Raw genomic sequence first — 7,318 nt, forward strand, 5'->3', positions numbered from 1 at the left:
AAGGAAGGAAGGAAGGAAGGAAGGAAGGAAGGAAGGAAGGAAGGAAGGAAGGAAGGAAAGAAGAAAATGTTTCTCCTGCATGTTTCATCCCTTACTTCTGTGTGAGGAGGTAGGGAGATGTCATCATCTTCAACCTTCCAGAGTCTTCCTTAGATATTCAATCCTGCCTTGTTAAACCTCTCCAAATGTACTCTATCACATTCTAATGAATATTGTAGTGGTCTGTGCACATTTTTCATTTTTCCCCCCTAGTACCATATAGATTATAAAGGGATAAAACATTTATTAAGCACCTACTATGTGCCAGTCCTTGAGCTAAGGACTTTTTTAAACTCTTGCTTTCTATCTTAGTAACAACTCTAAGACAAAGGCAAAGGCTAGGCAAAAGGAGTTATAGTGACTTTCCTAGGTAACACACCAGGGAAGTGTCTGAGGCCATATTTGAACCCAGAACCTCTAGACTTCAGCCCTGGTGCTCTATCCACTATGCTATGCTCTATCCACCTAGCTGCCCTCCCCACCCCCATCCAAAGGGATTTTCCCAAATATTATCTTATTTGATATTTTCAATAATTGTGGGAGGTGGGAGCTATTATTATTCTTATTTTACAGTTGAGGAAATTAAGGCAGACAGAGGTGAAGTGACTTGGCTAGATCACACAAATAGTCAGTGTCTGAAGTCAGATTTGAATTGAGGTCCTCCTGAGTCTAGGTCCAGGACTCTGTCTACTGTGCCACTTAACTGAATCTAAAAGGATTGCCTTTTTTACCTTGATGTCCGGTACCACAAAGTTCATTCATTCATGTGGGAGAGAGGGCTCAATGGACTCATGATTCGTTGATATGGGGAAAATGCCAGTGTGGAAACTCCTATTCCTGCTATGGATGGGATCTCCAGCTCACAAGAGTCCACATATCTGGGGAAGGACTTGAAGGCAAATCTTCCTGTCCCCGAAGGCAGCTCTCTATCCACTATACCACCTTGCCTCTCATTTTGTACGTTATATTGTTCATTCATTTCAGGCATGTCCGACTCTTCATGATCCCATTGCGAGTTTTCTTAGCAGAGATACTGGAGTGGTTTGCCATGTCCTTCTCCAGCTCACTTTACAGGTAAGAAAACTGAGGCAAAGAGGAGAGCTATATAACTACAAAGTGTCTGAGGTTGGTTTTGAATTCTGATCTTCCTGATTTCAGACTTGGAACTTTACTTTGCCATCTAGCTGCCCCATTTTGCACATAGTGGGACCTCAACAAATGTTTGGGGCATCAGGATTTGGATTGAGACTCAAACTCAGGACTATTGTCTCCCCTTTCTCCCTGTATCAGTATACTTTTTACCAGTCTCCCCTTCCCATTCAGCTTTTTGTTGCCACCAGCAGTACCCCTTTTGGGAGAAGAGAATCCAAACTCCAAACCCTGCCAGGTACTTCTCTCAGTGGGAGATGTGCTTTGTGGATTTGGGGTGGGGTTCCCCTGCTGGATCCCATCTCCTAGTATGAGGATGAGCTTATGGGAGTCTCCTGGCTTTGTCCTTCCTCTCCTGTGTGCTGGACGCCACTCATTTCATTTCTTTCTTTTTTTTTTTTAAACCCTAACCTTTCATCTTAGAATCAATACTAAGTATCAGTTCAAAGGACGAAGAGCAGTAAGGGCTAACAATGGAGGTTAAGTGACTTGTCCAAGATCATACAGCTAGGAAGAATCTGAGACCAGATTGGAACCAAGACCTCCTGTCTCCAGGCTTGTCTCTATCCACTGATCCACCCAACTGCCCCGGTTTCCTCTGTAAAATGAGGAGGGTGAGGGGATTGGATTGGGTGATCTCTGAGGTCCCTTCTGACACTAAAATCATGCTGGCTGCTTAGTTGGTTGGTCTGTCTAGAATCACAGAACTGGAAGGGGCCTTAGTGATTATCTCATCCAACCCTTTTATTTTATATGTGAATGCGCCTGTCTGTGTCTCCAACTGGGAATGTGTGTTTATGTCTGAGTGTTCCTCTTAACCTCTGTCTGAGACAGAAGGGTAGCTGGGAGTGTGTGTGCGCCTCCCCCTGGGTAAATGAGTGTGTCCAGAAGGGTTGGAGTCTGTGTAGGAGCAAGTGAGCTTCTTGTTGTTGTTTAGTCCCGTCCGACTCTTCCTGACCCCATTTGGGGTTTTCCTGGCAAAGATACTGGAGTGGTTTTACCATTTCCGTCTCCAGCTCGTCTTACTATGAGGAACTGAGAAAAACAGGGTGAAGTACCTTGCCAAGGGTCACACAGCTGGTAAGTGTCTGAAGCCGGATTTGAACTAAGGAAGAGGAGTCCAAGCCCAGCTCCCATCTACTGCACCACCTAGCTGCTCTTAAAATAGCACTAAGGGGGCAGCTAGGTGGCTCAGTAGATTGAGACTAGGATCTGGCCTCAGACACTTCCCAGCTGTGTGACCCTGGACAAGTCCCTTAACCCCCATTGCCTAGCCCTTACCATTCTTCTGCTTTAGAACCAATACACAGTCTTGATTCTAAGATGGGTGGTAAGGGTTTGTTTGTTTTTTAACTGCACTAAGACTTTTGGGATCCCTGATATTTAATTTGGGACCTTGGGTTCTTTCTGAATTATTTGTGAAATTCAGGGCTTAGCAAATATGGGACTAAATTTGGCTTTCACAGTGACCTGAGCTCACATCCCTGTTACTAGCTGTGTGACTCTGGGCTAATCACTTAACTCTGCTGAGCCCTGTTTCTTCATCTGTAAAAATGGGGAGGATAATAATATCTGTCATGCCTACCCCCACAGGCTTGACGTGAAGCGTGTGTGAGATAATGGATCATTTTGTGAACCTGGAAGGGCGATGTAAATCTCAGCTATTATTATCACCCATTAAGTGGCCCCACTTAGAGGCCATTGGTCAGCTCTCAAAGCTGATGCCTCTCCATCCATCAGTGCCTGGAATTCTTTTAAATGCTCAGGGCTTTCTGAAGGGGACAGAACTCTAGGTAAAGGGATCAGACAGACAGCTTCACTTCTCAGCCATTCTTAACATTAGAACACAGAATCCTACACTTCCTTGGCACCCAGGACCTTGGGTCCATTTAGCCCAGAGGCAGGGGGATATCTACATTGGATATCCCAACTCTTTCTGCCTCGATAACCTCTGTTCTCTCTCCTGCTTTCATTTCTGGTATGATAACCATCTCCTCCTCATTCCATTTCCCTCATCCCAAGATCGGACATATTTGTAATATATGCATGTATATAAATGATGTATTTATACTCACAGATATGACAGTCACATCATATATCTGTCCTAGGAGAAAAGAGGAGTTATATATATTTGTAGAAGTTCTTGGGGGGCTGGTCAGTGAAGAAAAGAGAAGAGATTTCTCTAAATCTTCCCTTGCTTATTGCTTAAAAAGAAAGTCTATATTTAGCTGGGCTTAGAGGGACTGTAAAGATGTATTTTGCAAGGCGCAGGCAGCGATCGTCAGGCGTGGGAGCCCCAGAGATACGGAGGGAGGTTGTGGAAAAAATTAAAATGTAGCGATCCTTCCTTGAGTCGGCATTTTCTAAGAACTCACACTCTTTTTTCATCTCCTCCCAAACTGTTAATACATATTTTCATATATCACTGGTGATATAGTGGAAAGATCTTGGACTTGGGAGCTGAAAGCTCTGGATTCTAGTCCTGTCTTTGACACATTCTAGTTGCATGAATGAGTAAAGCAATCGATCTTTCTAAGCCTCAGTTTTCTTATCTATAAAATGAAGATTAGAATATTTGCACTAACTACCTCATAAGGTTATAAAAGAAAATATTTAGTCCTGAATATTGTAATTGAAAGAGTAGGGAAGAGAAATTCAACCTTGGTCCTCATCTCAATGTCTAATAACCATAACCAGCCTCTTCCAAGAAGCCTTTGGTGAATATTTGCACTTACCTATCTCATAGAGTTCTGTAGAATTATTGGAAATGAGGAAATAGAGATTAGAAATTACTTTCCTGGCAGCAACCCTGAAGGGTAAGTAGGGTAAGTATTAATAAGATCTGTGGCCCAGCACCCTGAGCTCTGGGTTTATACAGACTGGGTCCAATCTTAGGGCATCTCTGCCATATCCAACACTCTTTGACTCATTTCTCTTCTTACTCCCAATCAGAACTGCCTCTGGGAAATCTCATATTATTGCCCATGTTTAGACTTCCAAGAGACATTAGGATTAAAAGGGTTTTTGGCCCCCTTGCAAGCATTCAAGGACTGGCCTGCACCCATTATACTCATTTTACCCTGAATACTTGTCTAGAGTTTGCTATAGGAGCTATATTCTAGCTATGTTTTGAGATTTCCAGAGGCAATTCTGGGCAAGGGCAAAATGAACCAAAGTAAATTTTGGGGTGGGGAGGGAGGAAATGTCCAGAGATCAAACCTCATTCATTCTTTTAATATTCTTTTTAATTTATCTTTCAATTACACATAGAAACAATTTTAACAATTGTCATCTGTCATTTTGCAATCCAAATTCTCTCCCTCTGTCCTTTTTCTTCCCCCTTTGCAGATGATAAATAGTCTGACATAGTTTTTACCAGTGCTATCATGTAATACATAATTCCATATTCCTCATGCCATGAAAGAAGACACATTACACATATGAGAAAAAACTCATGAAGGAAATAAAGTGATAAATGGTATGTCTGGATCGGCTGTGGGTAGCATTTTTTCAACAGAATCCCTTGGATTTTGGAACCTTGTATTGCTGATAATAGTTTAGTCCTTCACAGTTGATCATTGTACAATACTTCTGTTGCAGTATGTTGTGTTCTCTTGGCTCTGCTCATTCTGCTTTGTATCAGTTCATACAAGTCTTCCCAGGTTTTTCTGAACTTATCCTGTTCATAATTTCTTATGGCGCAGTATTATTTCATTACAACCATCTACCACAACTGGTTCAGCCATTCCCTAACTGATGGGCATTCTCCTCAGTTTCCAATTCTTTGCCACTACTCATTCATTCTTCCATGAGAAGAAGAGGAGGTATTAGTTACAATACCAGGACTTGAAGTGCTAAACCACAGGTTACATTATAATCCCCATTATAATGAGAAGATGGAGTTTCAAAAAAAGTGAAATAACTTTTCTAAGGTCTCAGAACTATTCATTATTGAAGCTGATTCGGAATCCTCTGATTCAGAATCCAGTGTTCCAGCTACTATGCCATACTGTCTCTTAAAGGACACTATTTTCACTCTCCTACAAAAGAAGGTTTATACCCTCAGGTGGAGCTCAAATCCCACAAACAGTGGCTTAAGAAGCCAGTGCCTATATCATGAAACTACCATGACAGTCATGATTAATATCATTATTCTAGCTCACTGGTCACTTTTCTGTGTCCCTCTGATACACATTGACAGAAGGATGATCTTGGTACTAAGGTTACATTTTTGTGGAAGGAGAGGCAACATGCTATAGTAGAAACTTTGCTGCATCTGGTATTGGGAAAGCTCTAATCCAAATCCCACCTCCAATACTAAGTGTGGGACCAAGAGTGGGACATTTGACCTCTCCAAACCTCAGTTTTCTCCTCCGTAAAATGAGGCTAAGAATCCTGATAATACCTACCTGCCAAAGGGCAGCTGGGTAGCTCAGTGGATTGAAAGTCAGGCCTAGAGAAGGGAGGTCCTAGGTTCAAATCTGACCTCAGACACTTCCCAGTTGTGTGACCCTGGGTAAGTAACTTGACCCCCATTGCCCACCCTTACCACTCTTCCACCTAGGAGCCAATACACAGAAGTTAAGGGTTAAAAAAAAAATACCTACCTGTCTGGGTTGAGGTGGAATTCAAATGAATAATGAATATGAAATTCTTCCCCAACTTTGACATGCCTGATAAATATCAATTATTATTAAGTATAGGAATAGGGATGAGACCTATAGTTTCACTGGTATGATAAGTTTCCTCTCCAATAAAAGCAGAACACCTTCTCTGCTATGAACAGTCTTAGAGAGTGCCTAGAGAACCAGGAGATTATATCACTCAGCCAGGTGGAATGGATCAGAGGCAGGATTTGAATCCAGATCTTCTTGGCACCAAGTACAGCTCTTCAAACACTCATCCACACTGCCTTATCATCATGATTATATTTTTCTGTTAGTGCTTTGCTTCATGCCCAAAGAGAAGTTCTATGAGAATAGCAACCATGTCTTATACAGTTTTGTTCCTTGCTCTGTGCTATGCACACAGTAGGTGTTTAATAAATATGTCATTCGTTTAAATGGATAGCTAGTTGGTGCAATGGATAAAGTGCTGGGCTTGGAGTCAGGAAGACCTGAGTTCAAATCCAGACTCAGATACTAGCAGCATGACTCTAGGCAAGTCACTTAACACTGTTTAAATTTCCTCATCTATAAAATGAGCTAGAAAAGAAAATGGCAAACCTCTTCAGTATATTTGCTGAGAAAATCCCCAAAATGAGTTACAGAGTCAAATATGATGGAAAAATGACTTAACAGCAACAACAATTTGATTAAACATTCTGGTCTAGAACCTAAATCACCTGGGGACATTCAAGGCACATCAGCTGAGCTGGGGGTTGGGAAACATTTCCCTTCCCTGGTTCCTTAAGGAAGCTGAAAGCTCCCTGCCTGACCCTGGTTTCCCAAAGTAGTTTTCTTTTCCTTTGGGAATGAAGTGGCGCAGGATGTCCCTGAAACATAAGAGGCTGGGTGGGAGCGGAAAGGTAAAGAGGCACAACATCCAATGGAAAGGTCTGGAGAGGTCATTTCATCCATTCTCCTGCCTCTGAATTCAGATTCCCTAGATAACATTCTCTGGATACTGGTTGCCTGAATCTGTCTAGCGCAGGCGTAGATCTCCAGTAAGAGTGGGTACAGATCCCCTCTGGTGGCAGATGGGCGCCATCACAAGCTCAGCTGGTTCATTTAAATGTGTAAGGGGAAGAGACTCGGAAGATAGATTCAAAAGAATGCAACGATGGAGACATACAATTGAGGAGATAGCTATAAAGAGACAGATTTGGGAAACCCAATACAAAGCAGATCCAGAAATGGAGAGATGGGTACAGGAGAAATAAAGAGTAGAAAACATAGGTACAGAAAGACAGTGTTGGGGAAACTTCCCTTCCCTTCCCTTCCTTTCTTTTCCCTCTTCCCTTCTCTTCCCTTTTCCATTCCCTTTCCTTCCCTTTTCCCTTCACTTCCCTTGCCTTCCCTTCCTTTTTCCCTTCCCTTTCCTTCCCTTCCCTCTTCCCTTCCCTTCCTTTCCCTCTTCCCTTCCCTTCCCTTCCCTCTTCCCTTCCCTTCCTTCTTCCCTTCCCTTCCCT

Source organism: Gracilinanus agilis, chromosome 4 (assembly GCF_016433145.1).
Source record: "Gracilinanus agilis isolate LMUSP501 chromosome 4, AgileGrace, whole genome shotgun sequence".
NCBI lineage: Eukaryota > Metazoa > Chordata > Mammalia > Didelphimorphia > Didelphidae > Gracilinanus > Gracilinanus agilis.